Source organism: Lissotriton vulgaris, chromosome 1_1, assembly GCF_964263255.1.
Source record: "Lissotriton vulgaris chromosome 1_1, aLisVul1.2, whole genome shotgun sequence".
In the NCBI taxonomy this organism is placed as follows: Eukaryota; Metazoa; Chordata; class Amphibia; order Caudata; family Salamandridae; genus Lissotriton; species Lissotriton vulgaris.
This window is the reverse complement of record NC_141685.1, coordinates 199,628,869-199,651,368: the sequence shown is the minus strand read 5'-3', so window position 1 is coordinate 199,651,368 and position 22,500 is coordinate 199,628,869. Positions and strand designations below refer to the sequence as shown.

The 22,500-nt window shown below is 49.1% G+C and overlaps 40 non-coding genes across 40 annotated transcripts; 27 read left to right on the top strand and 13 right to left on the bottom strand.

Moving 5' to 3' along the window:
* Positions 1-412: 412 nt before the first annotated feature.
* TRNAN-GUU (transfer RNA asparagine (anticodon GUU)) lies at positions 413-486 on the top strand. Its single transcript has one exon. It is a non-coding gene; the product is annotated as a tRNA-Asn (tRNA).
* A 236-nt stretch (positions 487-722) lies between these two features.
* Positions 723-794, top strand: TRNAW-CCA (transfer RNA tryptophan (anticodon CCA)). The gene has a single exon. It is a non-coding gene; the product is annotated as a tRNA-Trp (tRNA).
* Positions 795-865: 71 nt separating this feature from the next.
* TRNAG-GCC (transfer RNA glycine (anticodon GCC)) lies at positions 866-936 on the bottom strand. The gene has a single exon. It is a non-coding gene; the product is annotated as a tRNA-Gly (tRNA).
* Positions 937-2,097: 1,161 nt separating this feature from the next.
* TRNAN-GUU (transfer RNA asparagine (anticodon GUU)) lies at positions 2,098-2,171 on the top strand. The gene has a single exon. It is a non-coding gene; the product is annotated as a tRNA-Asn (tRNA).
* Positions 2,172-2,407: 236 nt separating this feature from the next.
* TRNAW-CCA (transfer RNA tryptophan (anticodon CCA)) lies at positions 2,408-2,479 on the top strand. Its single transcript has one exon. It is a non-coding gene; the product is annotated as a tRNA-Trp (tRNA).
* A 71-nt stretch (positions 2,480-2,550) lies between these two features.
* Positions 2,551-2,621, bottom strand: TRNAG-GCC (transfer RNA glycine (anticodon GCC)). The gene has a single exon. It is a non-coding gene; the product is annotated as a tRNA-Gly (tRNA).
* A 1,161-nt stretch (positions 2,622-3,782) lies between these two features.
* Positions 3,783-3,856, top strand: TRNAN-GUU (transfer RNA asparagine (anticodon GUU)). The gene has a single exon. It is a non-coding gene; the product is annotated as a tRNA-Asn (tRNA).
* Positions 3,857-4,092: 236 nt separating this feature from the next.
* Positions 4,093-4,164, top strand: TRNAW-CCA (transfer RNA tryptophan (anticodon CCA)). The gene has a single exon. It is a non-coding gene; the product is annotated as a tRNA-Trp (tRNA).
* A 71-nt stretch (positions 4,165-4,235) lies between these two features.
* Positions 4,236-4,306, bottom strand: TRNAG-GCC (transfer RNA glycine (anticodon GCC)). Its single transcript has one exon. It is a non-coding gene; the product is annotated as a tRNA-Gly (tRNA).
* Positions 4,307-5,467: 1,161 nt separating this feature from the next.
* Positions 5,468-5,541, top strand: TRNAN-GUU (transfer RNA asparagine (anticodon GUU)). Its single transcript has one exon. It is a non-coding gene; the product is annotated as a tRNA-Asn (tRNA).
* Positions 5,542-5,777: 236 nt separating this feature from the next.
* Positions 5,778-5,849, top strand: TRNAW-CCA (transfer RNA tryptophan (anticodon CCA)). The gene has a single exon. It is a non-coding gene; the product is annotated as a tRNA-Trp (tRNA).
* Positions 5,850-5,920: 71 nt separating this feature from the next.
* On the bottom strand, positions 5,921-5,991 carry TRNAG-GCC (transfer RNA glycine (anticodon GCC)). Its single transcript has one exon. It is a non-coding gene; the product is annotated as a tRNA-Gly (tRNA).
* A 1,161-nt stretch (positions 5,992-7,152) lies between these two features.
* On the top strand, positions 7,153-7,226 carry TRNAN-GUU (transfer RNA asparagine (anticodon GUU)). The gene has a single exon. It is a non-coding gene; the product is annotated as a tRNA-Asn (tRNA).
* Positions 7,227-7,462: 236 nt separating this feature from the next.
* On the top strand, positions 7,463-7,534 carry TRNAW-CCA (transfer RNA tryptophan (anticodon CCA)). The gene has a single exon. It is a non-coding gene; the product is annotated as a tRNA-Trp (tRNA).
* Positions 7,535-7,605: 71 nt separating this feature from the next.
* Positions 7,606-7,676, bottom strand: TRNAG-GCC (transfer RNA glycine (anticodon GCC)). The gene has a single exon. It is a non-coding gene; the product is annotated as a tRNA-Gly (tRNA).
* Positions 7,677-8,837: 1,161 nt separating this feature from the next.
* Positions 8,838-8,911, top strand: TRNAN-GUU (transfer RNA asparagine (anticodon GUU)). Its single transcript has one exon. It is a non-coding gene; the product is annotated as a tRNA-Asn (tRNA).
* Positions 8,912-9,147: 236 nt separating this feature from the next.
* TRNAW-CCA (transfer RNA tryptophan (anticodon CCA)) lies at positions 9,148-9,219 on the top strand. Its single transcript has one exon. It is a non-coding gene; the product is annotated as a tRNA-Trp (tRNA).
* Positions 9,220-9,290: 71 nt separating this feature from the next.
* Positions 9,291-9,361, bottom strand: TRNAG-GCC (transfer RNA glycine (anticodon GCC)). The gene has a single exon. It is a non-coding gene; the product is annotated as a tRNA-Gly (tRNA).
* A 1,161-nt stretch (positions 9,362-10,522) lies between these two features.
* Positions 10,523-10,596, top strand: TRNAN-GUU (transfer RNA asparagine (anticodon GUU)). Its single transcript has one exon. It is a non-coding gene; the product is annotated as a tRNA-Asn (tRNA).
* A 236-nt stretch (positions 10,597-10,832) lies between these two features.
* On the top strand, positions 10,833-10,904 carry TRNAW-CCA (transfer RNA tryptophan (anticodon CCA)). The gene has a single exon. It is a non-coding gene; the product is annotated as a tRNA-Trp (tRNA).
* Positions 10,905-10,975: 71 nt separating this feature from the next.
* Positions 10,976-11,046, bottom strand: TRNAG-GCC (transfer RNA glycine (anticodon GCC)). Its single transcript has one exon. It is a non-coding gene; the product is annotated as a tRNA-Gly (tRNA).
* A 1,161-nt stretch (positions 11,047-12,207) lies between these two features.
* TRNAN-GUU (transfer RNA asparagine (anticodon GUU)) lies at positions 12,208-12,281 on the top strand. The gene has a single exon. It is a non-coding gene; the product is annotated as a tRNA-Asn (tRNA).
* Positions 12,282-12,517: 236 nt separating this feature from the next.
* Positions 12,518-12,589, top strand: TRNAW-CCA (transfer RNA tryptophan (anticodon CCA)). Its single transcript has one exon. It is a non-coding gene; the product is annotated as a tRNA-Trp (tRNA).
* Positions 12,590-12,660: 71 nt separating this feature from the next.
* Positions 12,661-12,731, bottom strand: TRNAG-GCC (transfer RNA glycine (anticodon GCC)). The gene has a single exon. It is a non-coding gene; the product is annotated as a tRNA-Gly (tRNA).
* Positions 12,732-13,876: 1,145 nt separating this feature from the next.
* TRNAN-GUU (transfer RNA asparagine (anticodon GUU)) lies at positions 13,877-13,950 on the top strand. The gene has a single exon. It is a non-coding gene; the product is annotated as a tRNA-Asn (tRNA).
* Positions 13,951-14,186: 236 nt separating this feature from the next.
* Positions 14,187-14,258, top strand: TRNAW-CCA (transfer RNA tryptophan (anticodon CCA)). The gene has a single exon. It is a non-coding gene; the product is annotated as a tRNA-Trp (tRNA).
* A 71-nt stretch (positions 14,259-14,329) lies between these two features.
* Positions 14,330-14,400, bottom strand: TRNAG-GCC (transfer RNA glycine (anticodon GCC)). The gene has a single exon. It is a non-coding gene; the product is annotated as a tRNA-Gly (tRNA).
* Positions 14,401-15,561: 1,161 nt separating this feature from the next.
* Positions 15,562-15,635, top strand: TRNAN-GUU (transfer RNA asparagine (anticodon GUU)). The gene has a single exon. It is a non-coding gene; the product is annotated as a tRNA-Asn (tRNA).
* A 236-nt stretch (positions 15,636-15,871) lies between these two features.
* TRNAW-CCA (transfer RNA tryptophan (anticodon CCA)) lies at positions 15,872-15,943 on the top strand. The gene has a single exon. It is a non-coding gene; the product is annotated as a tRNA-Trp (tRNA).
* A 71-nt stretch (positions 15,944-16,014) lies between these two features.
* On the bottom strand, positions 16,015-16,085 carry TRNAG-GCC (transfer RNA glycine (anticodon GCC)). Its single transcript has one exon. It is a non-coding gene; the product is annotated as a tRNA-Gly (tRNA).
* A 1,161-nt stretch (positions 16,086-17,246) lies between these two features.
* Positions 17,247-17,320, top strand: TRNAN-GUU (transfer RNA asparagine (anticodon GUU)). The gene has a single exon. It is a non-coding gene; the product is annotated as a tRNA-Asn (tRNA).
* Positions 17,321-17,548: 228 nt separating this feature from the next.
* Positions 17,549-17,620, top strand: TRNAW-CCA (transfer RNA tryptophan (anticodon CCA)). Its single transcript has one exon. It is a non-coding gene; the product is annotated as a tRNA-Trp (tRNA).
* Positions 17,621-17,691: 71 nt separating this feature from the next.
* Positions 17,692-17,762, bottom strand: TRNAG-GCC (transfer RNA glycine (anticodon GCC)). Its single transcript has one exon. It is a non-coding gene; the product is annotated as a tRNA-Gly (tRNA).
* Positions 17,763-18,907: 1,145 nt separating this feature from the next.
* TRNAN-GUU (transfer RNA asparagine (anticodon GUU)) lies at positions 18,908-18,981 on the top strand. The gene has a single exon. It is a non-coding gene; the product is annotated as a tRNA-Asn (tRNA).
* Positions 18,982-19,217: 236 nt separating this feature from the next.
* TRNAW-CCA (transfer RNA tryptophan (anticodon CCA)) lies at positions 19,218-19,289 on the top strand. The gene has a single exon. It is a non-coding gene; the product is annotated as a tRNA-Trp (tRNA).
* A 71-nt stretch (positions 19,290-19,360) lies between these two features.
* TRNAG-GCC (transfer RNA glycine (anticodon GCC)) lies at positions 19,361-19,431 on the bottom strand. The gene has a single exon. It is a non-coding gene; the product is annotated as a tRNA-Gly (tRNA).
* A 1,161-nt stretch (positions 19,432-20,592) lies between these two features.
* TRNAN-GUU (transfer RNA asparagine (anticodon GUU)) lies at positions 20,593-20,666 on the top strand. The gene has a single exon. It is a non-coding gene; the product is annotated as a tRNA-Asn (tRNA).
* A 236-nt stretch (positions 20,667-20,902) lies between these two features.
* TRNAW-CCA (transfer RNA tryptophan (anticodon CCA)) lies at positions 20,903-20,974 on the top strand. Its single transcript has one exon. It is a non-coding gene; the product is annotated as a tRNA-Trp (tRNA).
* A 71-nt stretch (positions 20,975-21,045) lies between these two features.
* On the bottom strand, positions 21,046-21,116 carry TRNAG-GCC (transfer RNA glycine (anticodon GCC)). Its single transcript has one exon. It is a non-coding gene; the product is annotated as a tRNA-Gly (tRNA).
* A 1,161-nt stretch (positions 21,117-22,277) lies between these two features.
* TRNAN-GUU (transfer RNA asparagine (anticodon GUU)) lies at positions 22,278-22,351 on the top strand. The gene has a single exon. It is a non-coding gene; the product is annotated as a tRNA-Asn (tRNA).
* Positions 22,352-22,500: the final 149 nt, after the last annotated feature.

Sequence of the window (22,500 nt, the reverse complement as noted above, 5' to 3'; positions counted from 1 at the left end):
GCTAGGGAGGGCCTTTCCCAGCAGTCTTACAAGCCAAGAGTTCAGAGAAAGCACCTGCTCTGGGAAGGAGACTCTGCTCACAGAGAAGACAAGTCCCACATAACACAGTGAAGATGGGATGGGCAAGACACACGCCTCACGGGCTGGTAGCACGCAAACAGAGGAGCAGGGAGCTACGCTAAGCAGGCAAAGAGAAAAGTCATGTATGAGTCTCATGCACTGTGACCGGTAGTAATACTGGCTCTAACACCATTAGACAGTAGTCTACACATCATAAATTACAACAGTAACAAGACACTAAGCAAATGACAAATGCTGTATGGCATAAAGACGCCTTATATAATACAAGCTCCAGGCAGGCGCACACATGTCAAGACATATATTGAGTCTCAGGAAATGTATACAGTCAATAGTCTCTGTGGCGCAATCGGTTAGCGCGTTCGGCTGTTAACCGAAAGGTTGGTGGTTCAAGCCCACCCAGGGACGTAGCCTTTTGTCTGCATGAAACACAGATACGTACCTTTGCTCTTTCCTGCGTGCGATCCTTTCCCTGAATAGTTCAATCCTCAGCGTTCTCACTGCACCTGCAGTCAATTTCAATAATTAGGATAGAAAACAAAAGGCCAAGCCCTGTAATACAACCGTAGGCATATAAGCAGAGGAAAATAAGTCAAAAGGCCCACAGCATTTGTTCATCTGGCATCAAAGGCTGCAAGTGTAAGGACCTCGTGGCGCAACGGTAGCGCGTCTGACTCCAGATCAGAAGGTTGCGTGTTCAAATCACGTCGGGGTCACTGCTTACCATTTTATTCCCCACTGAGTTCATATATATCATTTCGAAAACAAAGTCAAAAGAAAGCAACCTTGCATTGGCCGGGAATCGAACCCGGGCCTCCCTCGTGGCAGGCGAGAATTCTACCACTGAACCACCAATGCTTCACATGGTGTGTTCACAGCAAGAGCTCTGTCCAAGACAGTGGTCAGGTTCACACACTTAAATTGTACACATATGAACAAAGTGTGCGCAGCAGACATGATAACGCCAACGTTTCACATGATGATGGCAAGAATCAGATGCAGGAGACTATAAGTAATAATGTCTTTGCATTTGCTGAGGTCACTGGCTTGGTACTAGAGTTGTGGTTATCAGGGCATGATGGCAGGCTGCTCCTGACAGAAGTGGCTCACAGAATGCACCCGCCAGATCACCAGCACTATTGTGTTTCAGATCATGTCACTGAACTCTCCTCCTGGAAAATCCTTCCCACTGGCTTTGCCAGATTCTGTGTCTTCCCCAAAATGCTGGGGTGAAACGGGCAGAGTTCTGCGCCCTGCGCCCCTTTACGCGTCCCTAACGCCATCCCAACGCGCCCTGGTCGGGCACAGCCCTGGTCGAACTTAGATCACTGGAGCCTCTGGAGATCAAGAACTCCAGAAGCCTAGGGTCAGGCCTATTGCAGAGGCATCTTGTGCCTGGCCATTCCGGGATTGTTGTGTTTCAGGGCCTAGCCATCAATACTCCTGGGATTTCTTTCCATGAGAACCCTCATGTCCCTGTCCTCCCACAAGCCCGAGCTTTTATGTAAAATAAAGTGTGCTCTGTGGGCCTTCCCCTATGTGCTCTCTGCCTAATCTCTTTCTCCCAAGCTGAGCTCTGCAGGTAAATGTATCTATCTGACTGAGGGGCTAGGGAGGGCCTTTCCCAGCAGTCTTACAAGCCAAGAGTTCAGAGAAAGCACCTGCTCTGGGAAGGAGACTCTGCTCACAGAGAAGACAAGTCCAACATAACACAGTGAAGATGGGATGGGCAAGACACACGCCTCACGGGCTGGTAGCACGCAAACAGAGGAGCAGGGAGCTACGCTAAGCAGGCAAAGAGAAAAGTCATGTATGAGTCTCATGCACTGTGACCGGTAGTAATACTGGCTCTAACACCATTAGACAGTAGTCTACACATCATAAATTACAACAGTAACAAGACACTAAGCAAATGACAAATGCTGTATGGCATAAAGACGCCTTATATAATACAAGCTCCAGGCAGGCGCACACATGTCAAGACATATATTGAGTCTCAGGAAATGTATACAGTCAATAGTCTCTGTGGCGCAATCGGTTAGCGCGTTCGGCTGTTAACCGAAAGGTTGGTGGTTCAAGCCCACCCAGGGACGTAGCCTTTTGTCTGCATGAAACACAGATACGTACCTTTGCTCTTTCCTGCGTGCGATCCTTTCCCTGAATAGTTCAATCCTCAGCGTTCTCACTGCACCTGCAGTCAATTTCAATAATTAGGATAGAAAACAAAAGGCCAAGCCCTGTAATACAACCGTAGGCATATAAGCAGAGGAAAATAAGTCAAAAGGCCCACAGCATTTGTTCATCTGGCATCGAAGGCTGCAAGTGTAAGGACTTCGTGGCGCAACGGTAGCGCGTCTGACTCCAGATCAGAAGGTTGCGTGTTCAAATCACGTCGGGGTCACTGCTTACCATTTTATTCCCCACTGAGTTCATATATATCATTTCGAAAACAAAGTCAAAAGAAAGCAACCTTGCATTGGCCGGGAATCGAACCCGGGCCTCCCGCGTGGCAGGCGAGAATTCTACCACTGAACCACCAATGCTTCACATGGTGTGTTCACAGCAAGAGCTCTGTCCAAGACAGTGGTCAGGTTCACACACTTAAATTGTACACATATGAACAAAGTGTGCGCAGCAGACATGATAACGCCAACGTTTCACATGATGATGGCAAGAATCAGATGCAGGAGACTATAAGTAATAATGTCTTTGCATTTGCTGAGGTCACTGGCTTGGTACTAGAGTTGTGGTTATCAGGGCATGATGGCAGGCTGCTCCTGACAGAAGTGGCTCACAGAATGCACCCGCCAGATCACCAGCACTATTGTGTTTCAGATAATGTCACTGAACTCTCCTCCTGGAAAATCCTTCCCACTGGCTTTGCCAGATTCTGTGTCCTCCCCAAAATGCTGGGGTGAAACGGGCAGAGTTCTGCGCCCTGCGCCCCTTTACGCGTCCCTAACGCGCTCCCAACGCGCCCTGGTCGGGCACAGCCCTGGTCGGGCTTAGATCACTGGAGCCTCTGGAAATCAAGAACTCCGGAAGCCTAGGGTCAGGCCTATTGCAGAGGCATCTTGTGCCTGGCCATTCCGGGATTGTTGTGTTTCAGGGCCTAGCCATCAATACTCCTGGGATTTCTTTCCATGAGAACCCTCATGTCCCTGTCCTCCCACAAGCCCGAGCTTTTATGTAAAATAAAGTGTGCTCTGTGGGCCTTCCCCTATGTGCTCTCTGCCTAATCTCTTTCTCCCAAGCTGAGCTCTGCAGGTAAATGTATCTATCTGACTGAGGGGCTAGGGAGGGCCTTTCCCAGCAGTCTTACAAGCCAAGAGTTCAGAGAAAGCACCTGCTCTGGGAAGGAGACTCTGCTCACAGAGAAGACAAGTCCAACATAACACAGTGAAGATGGGATGGGCAAGACACACGCCTCACGGGCTGGTAGCACGCAAACAGAGGAGCAGGGAGCTACGCTAAGCAGGCAAAGAGAAAAGTCATGTATGAGTCTCATGCACTGTGACCGGTAGTAATACTGGCTCTAACACCATTAGACAGTAGTCTACACATCATAAATTACAACAGTAACAAGACACTAAGCAAATGACAAATGCTGTATGGCATAAAGACGCCTTATATAATACAAGCTCCAGGCAGGCGCACACATGTCAAGACATATATTGAGTCTCAGGAAATGTATACAGTCAATAGTCTCTGTGGCGCAATCGGTTAGCGCGTTCGGCTGTTAACCGAAAGGTTGGTGGTTCAAGCCCACCCAGGGACGTAGCCTTTTGTCTGCATGAAACACAGATACGTACCTTTGCTCTTTCCTGCGTGCGATCCTTTCCCTGAATAGTTCAATCCTCAGCGTTCTCACTGCACCTGCAGTCAATTTCAATAATTAGGATAGAAAACAAAAGGCCAAGCCCTGTAATACAACCGTAGGCATATAAGCAGAGGAAAATAAGTCAAAAGGCCCACAGCATTTGTTCATCTGGCATCAAAGGCTGCAAGTGTAAGGACCTCGTGGCGCAACGGTAGCGCGTCTGACTCCAGATCAGAAGGTTGCGTGTTCAAATCACGTCGGGGTCACTGCTTACCATTTTATTCCCCACTGAGTTCATATATATCATTTCGAAAACAAAGTCAAAAGAAAGCAACCTTGCATTGGCCGGGAATCGAACCCGGGCCTCCCTCGTGGCAGGCGAGAATTCTACCACTGAACCACCAATGCTTCACATGGTGTGTTCACAGCAAGAGCTCTGTCCAAGACAGTGGTCAGGTTCACACACTTAAATTGTACACATATGAACAAAGTGTGCGCAGCAGACATGATAACGCCAACGTTTCACATGATGATGGCAAGAATCAGATGCAGGAGACTATAAGTAATAATGTCTTTGCATTTGCTGAGGTCACTGGCTTGGTACTAGAGTTGTGGTTATCAGGGCATGATGGCAGGCTGCTCCTGACAGAAGTGGCTCACAGAATGCACCCGCCAGATCACCAGCACTATTGTGTTTCAGATCATGTCACTGAACTCTCCTCCTGGAAAATCCTTCCCACTGGCTTTGCCAGATTCTGTGTCCTCCCCAAAATGCTGGGGTGAAACGGGCAGAGTTCTGCGCCCTGCGCCCCTTTACGCGTCCCTAACGCCATCCCAACGCGCCCTGGTCGGGCACAGCCCTGGTCGAACTTAGATCACTGGAGCCTCTGGAGATCAAGAACTCCAGAAGCCTAGGGTCAGGCCTATTGCAGAGGCATCTTGTGCCTGGCCATTCCGGGATTGTTGTGTTTCAGGGCCTAGCCATCAATACTCCTGGGATTTCTTTCCATGAGAACCCTCATGTCCCTGTCCTCCCACAAGCCCGAGCTTTTATGTAAAATAAAGTGTGCTCTGTGGGCCTTCCCCTATGTGCTCTCTGCCTAATCTCTTTCTCCCAAGCTGAGCTCTGCAGGTAAATGTATCTATCTGACTGAGGGGCTAGGGAGGGCCTTTCCCAGCAGTCTTACAAGCCAAGAGTTCAGAGAAAGCACCTGCTCTGGGAAGGAGACTCTGCTCACAGAGAAGACAAGTCCAACATAACACAGTGAAGATGGGATGGGCAAGACACACGCCTCACGGGCTGGTAGCACGCAAACAGAGGAGCAGGGAGCTACGCTAAGCAGGCAAAGAGAAAAGTCATGTATGAGTCTCATGCACTGTGACCGGTAGTAATGCTGGCTCTAACACCATTAGACAGTAGTCTACACATCATAAATTACAACAGTAACAAGACACTAAGCAAATGACAAATGCTGTATGGCATAAAGACGCCTTATATAATACAAGCTCCAGGCAGGCGCACACATGTCAAGACATATATTGAGTCTCAGGAAATGTATACAGTCAATAGTCTCTGTGGCGCAATCGGTTAGCGCGTTCGGCTGTTAACCGAAAGGTTGGTGGTTCAAGCCCACCCAGGGACGTTGCCTTTTGTCTGCATGAAACACAGATACGTACCTTTGCTCTTTCCTGCGTGCGATCCTTTCCCTGAATAGGTCAATCCTCAGCGTTCTCACTGCACCTGCAGTCAATTTCAATAATTAGGATAGAAAACAAAAGGCCAAGCCCTGTAATACAACCGTAGGCATATAAGCAGAGGAAAATAAGTCAAAAGGCCCACAGCATTTGTTCATCTGGCATCGAAGGCTGCAAGTGTAAGGACCTCGTGGCGCAACGGTAGCGCGTCTGACTCCAGATCAGAAGGTTGCGTGTTCAAATCACGTCGGGGTCACTGCTTACCATTTTATTCCCCACTGAGTTCATATATATCATTTCGAAAACAAAGTCAAAAGAAAGCAACCTTGCATTGGCCGGGAATCGAACCCGGGCCTCCCGCGTGGCGGGCGAGAATTCTACCACTGAACCACCAATGCTTCACATGGTGTGTTCACAGCAAGAGCTCTGTCCAAGACAGTGGTCAGGTTCACACACTTAAATTGTACACATATGAACAAAGTGTGCGCAGCAGACATGATAACGCCAACGTTTCACATGATGGTGGCAAGAATCAGATGCAGGAGACTATAAGTAATAATGTCTTTGCATTTGCTGAGGTCACTGGCTTGGTACTAGAGTTGTGGTTATCAGGGCATGATGGCAGGCTGCTCCTGACAGAAGTGGCTCACAGAATGCACCCGCCAGATCACCAGCACTATTGTGTTTGAGATCATGTCACTGAACTCTCCTCCTGGAAAATCCTTCCCACTGGCTTTGCCAGATTCTGTGTCCTCCCCAAAATGCTGGGGTGAAACGGGCAGAGTTCTGCGCCCTGCGCCCCTTTACGCGTCCCTAACGCCATCCCAACGCGCCCTGGTCGGGCACAGCCCTGGTCGGGCTTAGATCACTGGAGCCTCTGGAGATCAAGAACTCCGGAAGCCGAGGGTCAGGCCTATTGCAGAGGCATCTTGTGCCTGGCCATTCCGGGATTGTTGTGTTTCCGGGCCTAGCCATCAATACTCCTGGGATTTCTTTCCATGAGAACCCTCATGTCCCTGTCCTCCCACAAGCCCGAGCTTTTATGTAAAATAAAGTGTGCTCTGTGGGCCTTCCCCTATGTGCTCTCTGCCTAATCTCTTTCTCCCAAGCTGAGCTCTGCAGGTAAATGTATCGATCTGACTGAGGGTCTAGGGAGGGCCTTTCCCAGCAGTCTTACAAGCCAAGAGTTCAGAGAAAGCACCTGCTCTGGGAAGGAGACTCTGCTCACAGAGAAGACAAGTCCCACATAACACAGTGAAGATGGGATGGGCAAGACACACGCCTCACGGGCTGGTAGCACGCAAACAGAGGAGCAGGGAGCTACGCTAAGCAGGCAAAGAGAAAAGTCATGTATGAGTCTCATGCACTGTGACCGGTAGTAATACTGGCTCTAACACCATTAGACAGTAGTCTACACATCATAAATTACAACAGTAACAAGACACTAAGCAAATGACAAATGCTGTATGGCATAAAGACGCCTTATATAATACAAGCTCCAGGCAGGCGCACACATGTCAAGACATATATTGAGTCTCAGGAAATGTATACAGTCAATAGTCTCTGTGGCGCAATCGGTTAGCGCGTTCGGCTGTTAACCGAAAGGTTGGTGGTTCAAGCCCACCCAGGGACGTAGCCTTTTGTCTGCATGAAACACAGATACGTACCTTTGCTCTTTCCTGCGTGCGATCCTTTCCCTGAATAGTTCAATCCTCAGCGTTCTCACTGCACCTGCAGTCAATTTCAATAATTAGGATAGAAAACAAAAGGCCAAGCTCTGTAATACAACCGTAGGCATATAAGCAGAGGAAAATAAGTCAAAAGGCCCACAGCATTTGTTCATCTGGCATCGAAGGCTGCAAGTGTAAGGACCTCGTGGCGCAACGGTAGCGCGTCTGACTCCAGATCAGAAGGTTGCGTGTTCAAATCACGTCGGGGTCACTGCTTACCATTTTATTCCCCACTGAGTTCATATATATCATTTCGAAAACAAAGTCAAAAGAAAGCAACCTTGCATTGGCCGGGAATCGAACCCGGGCCTCCCGCGTGGCAGGCGAGAATTCTACCACTGAACCACCAATGCTTCACATGGTGTGTTCACAGCAAGAGCTCTGTCCAAGACAGTGGTCAGGTTCACACACTTAAATTGTACACATATGAACAAAGTGTGCGCAGCAGACATGATAACGCCAACGTTTCACATGATGATGGCAAGAATCCGATGCAGGAGACTATAAGTAATAATGTCTTTGCATTTGCTGAGGTCACTGGCTTGGTACTAGAGTTGTGGTTATCAGGGCATGATGGCAGGCTGCTCCTGACAGAAGTGGCTCACAGAATGCACCCGCCAGATCACCAGCACTATTGTGTTTCAGATCATGTCACTGAACTCTCCTCCTGGAAAATCCTTCCCACTGGCTTTGCCAGATTCTGTGTCCTCCCCAAAATGCTGGGGTGAAACGGGCAGAGTTCTGCGCCCTGCGCCCCTTTACGCGTCCCTAACGCCATCCCAACGCGCCCTGGTCGGGCAAAGCCCTGATCGGGCTTAGATCACTGGAGCCTCTGGAGATCAAGAACTCCGGAAGCCTAGGGTCAGGCCTATTGCAGAGGCATCTTGTGCCTGGCCATTCCGGGATTGTTGTGTTTCAGGGCCTAGCCATCAATACTCCTGGGATTTCTTTCCATGAGAACCCTCATGTCCCTGTCCTCCCACAAGCCCGAGCTTTTATGTAAAATAAAGTGTGCTCTGTGGGCCTTCCCCTATGTGCTCTCTGCCTAATCTCTTTCTCCCAAGCTGAGCTCTGCAGGTAAATGTATCTATCTGACTGAGGGGCTAGGGAGGGCCTTTCCCAGCAGTCTTACAAGCCAAGAGTTCAGAGAAAGCACCTGCTCTGGGAAGGAGACTCTGCTCACAGAGAAGACAAGTCCAACATAACACAGTGAAGATGGGATGGGCAAGACACACGCCTCACGGGCTGGTAGCACGCAAACAGAGGAGCAGGGAGCTACGCTAAGCAGGCAAAGAGAAAAGTCATGTATGAGTCTCATGCACTGTGACCGGTAGTAATGCTGGCTCTAACACCATTAGACAGTAGTCTACACATCATAAATTACAACAGTAACAAGACACTAAGCAAATGACAAATGCTGTATGGCATAAAGACGCCTTATATAATACAAGCTCCAGGCAGGCGCACACATGTCAAGACATATATTGAGTCTCAGGAAATGTATACAGTCAATAGTCTCTGTGGCGCAATCGGTTAGCGCGTTCGGCTGTTAACCGAAAGGTTGGTGGTTCAAGCCCACCCAGGGACGTTGCCTTTTGTCTGCATGAAACACAGATACGTACCTTTGCTCTTTCCTGCGTGCGATCCTTTCCCTGAATAGGTCAATCCTCAGCGTTCTCACTGCACCTGCAGTCAATTTCAATAATTAGGATAGAAAACAAAAGGCCAAGCCCTGTAATACAACCGTAGGCATATAAGCAGAGGAAAATAAGTCAAAAGGCCCACAGCATTTGTTCATCTGGCATCGAAGGCTGCAAGTGTAAGGACCTCGTGGCGCAACGGTAGCGCGTCTGACTCCAGATCAGAAGGTTCCGTGTTCAAATCACGTCGGGGTCACTGCTTACCATTTTATTCCCCACTGAGTTCATATATATCATTTCGAAAACAAAGTCAAAAGAAAGCAACCTTGCATTGGCCGGGAATCGAACCCGGGCCTCCCGCGTGGCGGGCGAGAATTCTACCACTGAACCACCAATGCTTCACATGGTGTGTTCACAGCAAGAGCTCTGTCCAAGACAGTGGTCAGGTTCACACACTTAAATTGTACACATATGAACAAAGTGTGCGCAGCAGACATGATAACGCCAACGTTTCACATGATGGTGGCAAGAATCAGATGCAGGAGACTATAAGTAATAATGTCTTTGCATTTGCTGAGGTCACTGGCTTGGTACTAGAGTTGTGGTTATCAGGGCATGATGGCAGGCTGCTCCTGACAGAAGTGGCTCACAGAATGCACCCGCCAGATCACCAGCACTATTGTGTTTGAGATCATGTCACTGAACTCTCCTCCTGGAAAATCCTTCCCACTGGCTTTGCCAGATTCTGTGTCCTCCCCAAAATGCTGGGGTGAAACGGGCAGAGTTCTGCGCCCTGCGCCCCTTTACGCGTCCCTAACGCCATCCCAACGCGCCCTGGTCGGGCACAGCCCTGGTCGGGCTTAGATCACTGGAGCCTCTGGAGATCAAGAACTCCGGAAGCCGAGGGTCAGGCCTATTGCAGAGGCATCTTGTGCCTGGCCATTCCGGGATTGTTGTGTTTCCGGGCCTAGCCATCAATACTCCTGGGATTTCTTTCCATGAGAACCCTCATGTCCCTGTCCTCCCACAAGCCCGAGCTTTTATGTAAAATAAAGTGTGCTCTGTGGGCCTTCCCCTATGTGCTCTCTGCCTAATCTCTTTCTCCCAAGCTGAGCTCTGCAGGTAAATGTATCGATCTGACTGAGGGTCTAGGGAGGGCCTTTCCCAGCAGTCTTACAAGCCAAGAGTTCAGAGAAAGCACCTGCTCTGGGAAGGAGACTCTGCTCACAGAGAAGACAAGTCCCACATAACACAGTGAAGATGGGATGGGCAAGACACACGCCTCACGGGCTGGTAGCACGCAAACAGAGGAGCAGGGAGCTACGCTAAGCAGGCAAAGAGAAAAGTCATGTATGAGTCTCATGCACTGTGACCGGTAGTAATACTGGCTCTAACACCATTAGACAGTAGTCTACACATCATAAATTACAACAGTAACAAGACACTAAGCAAATGACAAATGCTGTATGGCATAAAGACGCCTTATATAATACAAGCTCCAGGCAGGCGCACACATGTCAAGACATATATTGAGTCTCAGGAAATGTATACAGTCAATAGTCTCTGTGGCGCAATCGGTTAGCGCGTTCGGCTGTTAACCGAAAGGTTGGTGGTTCAAGCCCACCCAGGGACGTAGCCTTTTGTCTGCATGAAACACAGATACGTACCTTTGCTCTTTCCTGCGTGCGATCCTTTCCCTGAATAGTTCAATCCTCAGCGTTCTCACTGCACCTGCAGTCAATTTCAATAATTAGGATAGAAAACAAAAGGCCAAGCTCTGTAATACAACCGTAGGCATATAAGCAGAGGAAAATAAGTCAAAAGGCCCACAGCATTTGTTCATCTGGCATCGAAGGCTGCAAGTGTAAGGACCTCGTGGCGCAACGGTAGCGCGTCTGACTCCAGATCAGAAGGTTGCGTGTTCAAATCACGTCGGGGTCACTGCTTACCATTTTATTCCCCACTGAGTTCATATATATCATTTCGAAAACAAAGTCAAAAGAAAGCAACCTTGCATTGGCCGGGAATCGAACCCGGGCCTCCCGCGTGGCAGGCGAGAATTCTACCACTGAACCACCAATGCTTCACATGGTGTGTTCACAGCAAGAGCTCTGTCCAAGACAGTGGTCAGGTTCACACACTTAAATTGTACACATATGAACAAAGTGTGCGCAGCAGACATGATAACGCCAACGTTTCACATGATGATGGCAAGAATCCGATGCAGGAGACTATAAGTAATAATGTCTTTGCATTTGCTGAGGTCACTGGCTTGGTACTAGAGTTGTGGTTATCAGGGCATGATGGCAGGCTGCTCCTGACAGAAGTGGCTCACAGAATGCACCCGCCAGATCACCAGCACTATTGTGTTTCAGATCATGTCACTGAACTCTCCTCCTGGAAAATCCTTCCCACTGGCTTTGCCAGATTCTGTGTCCTCCCCAAAATGCTGGGGTGAAACGGGCAGAGTTCTGCGCCCTGCGCCCCTTTACGCGTCCCTAACGCCATCCCAACGCGCCCTGGTCGGGCAAAGCCCTGATCGGGCTTAGATCACTGGAGCCTCTGGAGATCAAGAACTCCGGAAGCCTAGGGTCAGGCCTATTGCAGAGGCATCTTGTGCCTGGCCATTCCGGGATTGTTGTGTTTCAGGGCCTAGCCATCAATACTCCTGGGATTTCTTTCCATGAGAACCCTCATGTCCCTGTCCTCCCACAAGCCCGAGCTTTTATGTAAAATAAAGTGTGCTCTGTGGGCCTTCCCCTATGTGCTCTCTGCCTAATCTCTTTCTCCCAAGCTGAGCTCTGCAGGTAAATGTATCTATCTGACTGAGGGGCTAGGGAGGGCCTTTCCCAGCAGTCTTACAAGCCAAGAGTTCAGAGAAAGCACCTGCTCTGGGAAGGAGACTCTGCTCACAGAGAAGACAAGTCCAACATAACACAGTGAAGATGGGATGGGCAAGACACACGCCTCACGGGCTGGTAGCACGCAAACAGAGGAGCAGGGAGCTACGCTAAGCAGGCAAAGAGAAAAGTCATGTATGAGTCTCATGCACTGTGACCGGTAGTAATACTGGCTCTAACACCATTAGACAGTAGTCTACACATCATAAATTACAACAGTAACAAGACACTAAGCAAATGACAAATGCTGTATGGCATAAAGACGCCTTATATAATACAAGCTCCAGGCAGGCGCACACATGTCAAGACATATATTGAGTCTCAGGAAATGTATACAGTCAATAGTCTCTGTGGCGCAATCGGTTAGCGCGTTCGGCTGTTAACCGAAAGGTTGGTGGTTCAAGCCCACCCAGGGACGTAGCCTTTTGTCTGCATGAAACACAGATACGTACCTTTGCTCTTTCCTGCGTGCGATCCTTTCCCTGAATAGTTCAATCCTCAGCGTTCTCACTGCACCTGCAGTCAATTTCAATAATTAGGATAGAAAACAAAAGGCCAAGCCCTGTAATACAACCTTAGGCATATAAGCAGAGGAAAATAAGTCAAAAGGCCCACAGCATTTGTTCATCTGGCATCGAAGGCTGCAAGTGTAAGGACCTCGTGGCGCAACGGTAGCGCGTCTGACTCCAGATCAGAAGGTTGCGTGTTCAAATCACGTCGGGGTCACTGCTTACCATTTTATTCCCCACTGAGTTCATATATATCATTTCGAAAACAAAGTCAAAAGAAAGCAACCTTGCATTGGCCGGGAATCGAACCCGGGCCTCCCGCGTGGCAGGCGAGAATTCTACCACTGAACCACCAATGCTTCACATAGTGTGTTCACAGCAAGAGCTCTGTCCAAGACAGTGGTCAGGTTCACACACTTAAATTGTACACATATGAACAAAGTGTGCGCAGCAGACATGATAACGCCAACGTTTCACATGATGATGGCAAGAATCAGATGCAGGAGACTATAAGTAATAATGTCTTTGCATTTGCTGAGGTCACTGGCTTGGTACTAGAGTTGTGGTTATCAGGGCATGATGGCAGGCTGCTCCTGACAGAAGTGGCTCACAGAATGCACCCGCCAGATCACCAGCACTATTGTGTTTCAGATCATGTCACTGAACTCTCCTCCTGGAAAATCCTTCCCACTGGCTTTGCCAGATTCTGTGTCCTCCCCAAAATGCTGGGGTGAAACGGGCAGAGTTCTGCGCCCTGCGTCCCTTTACGCGTCCCTAATGCCATCCCAACGCGCCCTGGTCGGGCTTAGATCACTGGAGCCTCTGGAGATCAAGAACTCCGGAAGCCTAGGGTCAGGCCTATTGCAGAGGCATCTTGTGCCTGGCCATTCCGGGATTGTTGTGTTTCAGGGCCTAGCCATCAATACTCCTGGGATTTCTTTCCAGGAGAACCCTCATGTCCCTGTCCTCCCACAAGCCCGAGCTTTTATGTAAAATAAAGTGTGCTCTGTGGGCCTTCCCCTATGTGCTCTCTGCCTAATCTCTTTCTCCCAAGCTGAGCTCTGCAGGTAAATGTTTCTATCTGACTGAGGGGCTAGGGAGGGCCTTTCCCAGCAGTCTTACAAGCCAAGAGTTCAGAGAAAGCACCTGCTCTGGGAAGGAGACTCTGCTCACAGAGAAGACAAGTCCAACATAACACAGTGAAGATGGGATGGGCAAGACACGCGCCTCACGGGCTGGTAGCACGCAAACAGAGGAGCAGGGAGCTACGCTAAGCAGGCAAAGAGAAAAGTCATGTATGAGTCTCATGCACTGTGACCGGTAGTAATACTGGCTCTAACACCATTAGACAGTAGTCTACACATCATAAATTACAACAGTAACAAGACACTAAGCAAATGACAAATGCTGTATGGCATAAAGACGCCTTATATAATACAAGCTCCAGGCAGGCGCACACATGTCAAGACATATATTGAGTCTCAGGAAATGTATACAGTCAATAGTCTCTGTGGCGCAATCGGTTAGCGCGTTCGGCTGTTAACCGAAAGGTTGGTGGTTCAAGCCCACCCAGGGACGTAGCCTTTTGTCTGCATGAAACACAGATACGTACCTTTGCTCTTTCCTGCGTGCGATCCTTTCCCTGAATAGTTCAATCCTCAGCGTTCTCACTGCACCTGCAGTCAATTTCAATAATTAGGATAGAAAACAAAAGGCCAAGCCCTGTAATACAACCGTAGGCATATAAGCAGAGGAAAATAAGTCAAAAGGCCCACAGCATTTGTTCATCTGGCATCGAAGGCTGCAAGTGTAAGGACCTCGTGGCGCAACGGTAGCGCGTCTGACTCCAGATCAGAAGGTTGCGTGTTCAAATCACGTCGGGGTCACTGCTTACCATTTTATTCCCCACTGAGTTCATATATATCATTTCGAAAACAAAGTCAAAAGAAAGCAACCTTGCATTGGCCGGGAATCGAACCCGGGCCTCCCGCGTGGCGGGCGAGAATTCTACCACTGAACCACCAATGCTTCACATGGTGTGTTCACAGCAAGAGCTCTGTCCAAGACAGTGGTCAGGTTCACACACTTAAATTGTACACATATGAACAAAGTGTGCGCAGCAGACATGATAACGCCAACGTTTCACATGATGATGGCAAGAATCAGATGCAGGAGACTATAAGTAATAATGTCTTTGCATTTGCTGAGGTCACTGGCTTGGTACTAGAGTTGTGGTTATCAGGGCATGATGGCAGGCTGCTCCTGACAGAAGTGGCTCACAGAATGCACCCGCCAGATCACCAGCACTATTGTGTTTGAGATCATGTCACTGAACTCTCCTCCTGGAAAATCCTTCCCACTGGCTTTGCCAGATTCTGTGTCCTCCCCAAAATGCTGGGGTGAAACGGGCAGAGTTCTGCGCCCTGCGCCCCTTTACGCGTCCCTAACGCCATCCCAACGCGCCCTGGTCGGGCACAGCCCTGGTCGGGCTTAGATCACTGGAGCCTCTGGAGATCAAGAACTCCGGAAGCCTAGGGTCAGGCCTATTGCAGAGGCATCTTGTGCCTGGCCATTCCGGGATTGTTGTGTTTCAGGGCCTAGCCATCAATACTCCTGGGATTTCTTTCCATGAGAACCCTCATGTCCCTGTCCTCCCACAAGCCCGAGCTTTTATGTAAAATAAAGTGTGCTCTGTGGGCCTTCCCCTATGTGCTCTCTGCCTAATCTCTTTCTCCCAAGCTGAGCTCTGCAGGTAAATGTATCTATCTGACTGAGGGGCTAGGGAGGGCCTTTCCCAGCAGTCTTACAAGCCAAGAGTTCAGAGAAAGCACCTGCTCTGGGAAGGAGACTCTGCTCACAGAGAAGACAAGTCCAACATAACACAGTGAAGATGGGATGGGCAAGACACACGCCTCATGGGCTGGTAGCACGCAAACAGAGGAGCAGGGAGCTACGCTAAGCAGGCAAAGAGAAAAGTCATGTATGAGTCTCATGCACTGTGACCGGTAGTAATACTGGCTCTAACACCATTAGACAGTAGTCTACACATCATAAATTACAACAGTAACAAGACACTAAGCAAATGACAAATGCTGTATGGCATAAAGACGCCTTATATAATACAAGCTCCAGGCAGGCGCACACATGTCAAGACATATATTGAGTCTCAGGAAATGTATACAGTCAATAGTCTCTGTGGCGCAATCGGTTAGCGCGTTCGGCTGTTAACCGAAAGGTTGGTGGTTCAAGCCCACCCAGGGACGTAGCCTTTTGTCTGCATGAAACACAGATACGTACCTTTGCTCTTTCCTGCGTGCGATCCTTTCCCTGAATAGTTCAATCCTCAGCGTTCTCACTGCACCTGCAGTCAATTTCAATAATTAGGATAGAAAACAAAAGGCCAAGCCCTGTAATACAACCGTAGGCATATAAGCAGAGGAAAATAAGTCAAAAGGCCCACAGCATTTGTTCATCTGGCATCGAAGGCTGCAAGTGTAAGGACCTCGTGGCGCAACGGTAGCGCGTCTGACTCCAGATCAGAAGGTTGCGTGTTCAAATCACGTCGGGGTCACTGCTTACCATTTTATTCCCCACTGAGTTCATATATATCATTTCGAAAACAAAGTCAAAAGAAAGCAACCTTGCATTGGCCGGGATTCGAACCCGGGCCTCCCGCGTGGCAGGCGAGAATTCTACCACTGAACCACCAATGCTTCACATGGTGTGTTCACAGCAAGAGCTCTGTCCAAGACAGTGGTCAGGTTCACACACTTAAATTGTACACATATGAACAAAGTGTGCGCAGCAGACATGATAACGCCAACGTTTCACATGATGATGGCAAGAATCAGATGCAGGAGACTATAAGTAATAATGTCTTTGCATTTGCTGAGGTCACTGGCTTGGTACTAGAGTTGTGGTTATCAGGGCATGATGGCAGGCTGCTCCTGACAGAAGTGGCTCACAGAATGCACCCGCCAGATCACCAGCACTATTGTGTTTCAGATCATGTCACTGAACTCTCCTCCTGGAAAATCCTTCCCACTGGCTTTGCCAGATTCTGTGTCCTCCCCAAAATGCTGGGGTGAAACGGGCAGAGTTCTGCGCCCTGCGCCCCTTTACGCGTCCCTAACGCCATCCCAACGCGCCCTGGTCGGGCACAGCCCTGATCGGGCTTAGATCACTGGAGCCTCTGGAGATCAAGAACTCCGGAAGCCTAGGGTCAGGCCTATTGCAGAGGCATCTTGTGCCTGGCCATTCCGGGATTGTTGTGTTTCAGGGCCTAGCCATCAATACTCCTGCGATTTCTTTCCATGAGAACCCTCATGTCCCTGTCCTCCCACAAGCCCAAGCTTTTATGTAAAATAAAGTGTGCTCTGTGGGCCTTCCCCTATGTGCTCTCTGCCTAATCTCTTTCTCCCAAGCTGAGCTCTGCAGGTAAATGTATCTATCTGACTGAGGGGCTAGGGAGGGCCTTTCCCAGCAGTCTTACAAGCCAAGAGTTCAGAGAAAGCACCTGCTCTGGGAAGGAGACTCTGCTCACAGAGAAGACAAGTCCAACATAACACAGTGAAGATGGGATGGGCAAGACACACGCCTCACGGGCTGGTAGCACGCAAACAGAGGAGCAGGGAGCTACGCTAAGCAGGCAAAGAGAAAAGTCATGTATGAGTCTCATGCACTGTGACCGGTAGTAATACTGGCTCTAACACCATTAGACAGTAGTCTACACATCATAAATTACAACAGTAACAAGACACTAAGCAAATGACAAATGCTGTATGGCATAAAGACGCCTTATATAATACAAGCTCCAAGCAGGCGCACACATGTCAAGACATATATTGAGTCTCAGGAAATGTATACAGTCAATAGTCTCTGTGGCGCAATCGGTTAGCGCGTTCGGCTGTTAACCGAAAGGTTGGTGGTTCAAGCCCACCCAGGGACGTTGCCTTTTGTCTGCATGAAACACAGATTTGCTCTTTCCTGCGTGCGATCCTTTCCCTGAATAGTTCAATCCTCAGCGTTATCACTGCACCTGCAGTCAATTTCAATAATTAGGATAGAAAACAAAAGGCCAAGCCCTGTAATACAACCGTAGGCATATAAGCAGAGGAAAATAAGTCAAAAGGCCCACAGCATTTGTTCATCTGGCATCGAAGGCTGCAAGTGTAAGGACCTCGTGGCGCAACGGTAGCGCGTCTGACTCCAGATCAGAAGGCTGCGTGTTCAAATCACGTCGGGGTCACTGCTTACCATTTTATTCCCCACTGAGTTCATATATATCATTTCGAAAACAAAGTCAAAAGAAAGCAACATTGCATTGGCCGGGAATCGAACCCAGGCCTCCCGCGTGGCAGGCGAGAATTCTTCCACTGAACCACCAATGCTTCACATGGTGTGTTCATAGGCAGAGCTCTGTCCAAGACAGTGGTCAGGTTCACACACTTAAATTGTACACATATGAACAAAGTGTGCGCAGCAGACATGATAACGCCAACGTTTCGCATGATGATGGCAAGAATCAGATGCAGGAGACTATAAGTAATAATGTCTTTGCATTTGCTGAGGTCACTGGCTTGGTACTAGAGTTGTGGTTATCAGGGCATGATGGCAGGCTGCTCCTGACAGAAGTGGCTCACAGAATGCACCCGCCAGATCACCAGCACTATTGTGTTTCAGATCATGTCACTGAAGTCTCCTCCTGGAAAATCCTTCCCACTGGCTTTGCCAGATTCTGTGTCCTCCCCAAAATGCTGGGGTGAAACGGGCAGAGTTCTGCGCCCTGCGCCCCTTTACGCGTCCCTAATGCCATCTCAACGCGCCCTGGTCGGGCTTAGATCACTGGAGCCTCTGGAGATCAAGAACTCCGGAAGCCTAGGGTCAGGCCTTTTGCAGAGGCATCTTGTGCCTGGCCATTCCGGGATTGTTGTGTTTCAGGGCCTAGCCATCAATACTCCTGGGATTTCTTTCCAGGAGAACCCTCATGTCCCTGTCCTCCCACAAGCCCGAGCTTTTATGTAAAATAAAGTGTGCTCTGTGGGCCTTCCCCTATGTGCTCTCTGCCTAATCTCTTTCTCCCAAGCTGAGCTCTGCAGGTAAATGTATCTATCTGACTGAGGGGCTAGGGAGGGCCTTTCCCAGCAGTCTTACAAGCCAAGAGTTCAGAGAAAGCACCTGCTCTGGGAAGGAGACTCTGCTCACAGAGAAGACAAGTCCAACATAACACAGTGAAGATGGGATGGGCAAGACACACGCCTCACGGGCTGGTAGCACGCAAACAGAGGAGCAGGGAGCTACGCTAAGCAGGCAAAGAGAAAAGTCATGTATGAGTCTCATGCACTGTGACCGGTAGTAATACTGGCTCTAACACCATTAGACAGTAGTCTAAACATCATAAATTACAACAGTAACAAGACACTAAGCAAATGACAAATGCTGTATGGCATAAAGACGCCTTATATAATACAAGCTCCAAGCAGGCGCACACATGTCAAGACATATATTGAGTCTCAGGAAATGTATACAGTCAATAGTCTCTGTGGCGCAATCGGTTAGCGCGTTCGGCTGTTAACCGAAAGGTTGGTGGTTCAAGCCCACCCAGGGACGTAGCCTTTTGTCTGCATGAAACACAGATACGTACCTTTGCTCTTTCCTGCGTGCGATCCTTTCCCTGAATAGTTCAATCCTCAGCGTTCTCACTGCACCTGCAGTCAATTTCAATAATTAGGATAGAAAACAAAAGGCCAAGCCCTGTAATACAACCGTAGGCATATAAGCAGAGGAAAATAAGTCAAAAGGCCCACAGCATTTGTTCATCTGGCATCGAAGGCTGCAAGTGTAAGGACCTCGTGGCGCAACGGTAGCGCGTCTGACTCCAGATCAGAAGGTTGCGTGTTCAAATCACGTCGGGGTCACTGCTTACCATTTTATTCCCCACTGAGTTCATATATATCATTTCGAAAACAAAGTCAAAAGAAAGCAACCTTGCATTGGCCGGGAATCGAACCCGGGCCTCCCGCGTGGCAGGCGAGAATTCTACCACTGAACCACCAATGCTTAACATGGTGTGTTCACAGCAAGAGCTCTGTCCAAGACAGTGGTCAGGTTCACACACTTAAATTGTACACATATGAACAAAGTGTGCGCAGCAGACATGATAACGCCAACGTTTCACATGATGATGGCAAGAATCAGATGCAGGAGACTATAAGTAATAATGTCTTTGCATTTGCTGAGGTCACTGGCTTGGTACTAGAGTTGTGGTCATCAGGGCATGATGGCAGGCTGCTCCTGATAGAAGTGGCTCACAGAATGCACCCGCCAGATCACCAGCACTATTGTGTTTGAGATCATGTCACTGAACTCTCCTCCTGGAAAATCCTTCCCACTGGCTTTGCCAGATTCTGTGTCCTCCCCAAAATGCTGGGGTGAAACGGGCAGAGTTCTGCGCCCTGCGCCCCTTTACGCGTCCCTAACGCCATCCCAACGCGCCCTGGTCGGGCACAGCCCTGGTCGGGCTTAGATCACTGGAGCCTCTGGAGATCAAGAACTCCGGAAGCCTAGGGTCAGGCCTATTGCAGAGGCATCTTGTGCCTGGCCATTCCGGGATTGTTGTGTTTCAGGGCCTAGCCATCAATACTCCTGGGATTTCTTTCCATGAGAACCCTCATGTCCCTGTCCTCCCACAAGCCCGAGCTTTTATGTAAAATAAAGTGTGCTCTGTGGGCCTTCCCCTATGTGCTCTCTGCCTAATCTCTTTCTCCCAAGCTGAGCTCTGCAGGTAAATGTATCTATCTGACTGAGGGGCTAGGGAGGGCCTTTCCCAGCAGTCTTACAAGCCAAGAGTTCAGAGAAAGCACCTGCTCTGGGAAGGAGACTCTGCTCACAGAGAAGACAAGTCCAACATAACACAGTGAAGATGGGATGGGCAAGACACACGCCTCACGGGCTGGTAGCACGCAAACAGAGGAGCAGGGAGCTACGCTAAGCAGGCAAAGAGAAAAGTCATGTATGAGTCTCATGCACTGTGACCGGTAGTAATACTGGCTCTAACACCATTAGACAGTAGTCTACACATCATAAATTACAACAGTAACAAGACACTAAGCAAATGACAAATGCTGTATGGCATAAAGACGCCTTATATAATACAAGCTCCAGGCAGGCGCACACATGTCAAGACATATATTGAGTCTCAGGAAATGTATACAGTCAATAGTCTCTGTGGCGCAATCGGTTAGCGCGTTCGGCTGTTAACCGAAAGGTTGGTGGTTCAAGCCCACCCAGGGACGTAGCCTTTTGTCTGCATGAAACACAGATACGTACCTTTGCTCTTTCCTGCGTGCGATCCTTTCCCTGAATAGTTCAATCCTCAGCGTTCTCACTGCACCTGCAGTCAATTTCAATAATTAGGATAGAAAACAAAAGGCCAAGCCCTGTAATACAACCGTAGGCATATAAGCAGAGGAAAATAAGTCAAAAGGCCCACAGCATTTGTTCATCTGGCATCGAAGGCTGCAAGTGTAAGGACCTCGTGGCGCAACGGTAGCGCGTCTGACTCCAGATCAGAAGGTTGCGTGTTCAAATCACGTCGGGGTCACTGCTTACCATTTTATTCCCCACTGAGTTCATATATATCATTTCGAAAACAAAGTCAAAAGAAAGCAACCTTGCATTGGCCGGGAATCGAACCCGGGCCTCCCGCGTGGCGGGCGAGAATTCTACCACTGAACCACCAATGCTTCACATGGTGTGTTCACAGCAAGAGCTCTGTCCAAGACAGTGGTCAGGTTCACACACTTAAATTGTACACATATGAACAAAGTGTGCGCAGCAGACATGATAACGCCAACGTTGCACATGATGATGGCAAGAATCAGATGCAGGAGACTATAAGTAATAATGTCTTTGCATTTGCTGAGGTCACTGGCTTGGTACTAGAGTTGTGGTTATCAGGGCATGATGGCAGGCTGCTCCTGACAGAAGTGGCTCACAGAATGCACCCGCCAGATCACCAGCACTATTGTGTTTCAGATCATGTCACTGAACTCTCCTCCTGGAAAATCCTTCCCACTGGCTTTGCCAGATTCTGTGTCCTCCCCAAAATGCTGGGGTGAAACGGGCAGAGTTCTGCGCCCTGCGCCCCTTTACGCGTCCCTAACGCCATCCCAACGCGCCCTGGTCGGGCACAGCCCTGGTCGGGCTTAGATCACTGGAGCCTCTGGAGATCAAGAACTCCGGAAGCCTAGGGTCAGGTCTATTGCAGAGGCATCTTGTGCCTGGCCATTCCGGGATTGTTGTGTTTCAGGGCCTAGCCATCAATACTCCTGGGATTTCTTTCCATGAGAACCCTCATGTCCCTGTCCTCCCACAAGCCCGAGCTTTTATGTAAAATAAAGTGTGCTCTGTGGGCCTTCCCCTATGTGCTCTCTGCCTAATCTCTTTCTCCCAAGCTGAGCTCTGCAGGTAAATGTATCTATCTGACTGAGGGGCTAGGGAGGGCCTTTCCCAGCAGTCTTACAAGCCAAGAGTTCAGAGAAAGCACCTGCTCTGGGAAGGAGACTCTGCTCACAGAGAAGACAAGTCCAACATAACACAGTGAAGATGGGATGGGCAAGACACACGCCTCACGGGCTGGTAGCACGCAAACAGAGGAGCAGGGAGCTACGCTAAGCAGGCAAAGAGAAAAGTCATGTATGAGTCTCATGCACTGTGACCGGTAGTAATACTGGCTCTAACACCATTAGACAGTAGTCTACACATCATAAATTACAACAGTAACAAGACACTAAGCAAATGACAAATGCTGTATGGCATAAAGACGCCTTATATAATACAAGCTCCAGGCAGGCGCACACATGTCAAGACATATATTGAGTCTCAGGAAATGTATACAGTCAATAGTCTCTGTGGCGCAATCGGTTAGCGCGTTCGGCTGTTAACCTAAAGGTTGGTGGTTCAAGCCCACCCAGGGACGTAGCCTTTTGTCTGCATGAAACACAGATACGTACCTTTGCTCTTTCCTGCGTGCGATCCTTTCCCTGAATAGTTCAATCCTCAGCGTTCTCACTGCACCTGCAGTCAATTTCAATAATTAGGATAGAAAACAAAAGGCCAAGCCCTGTA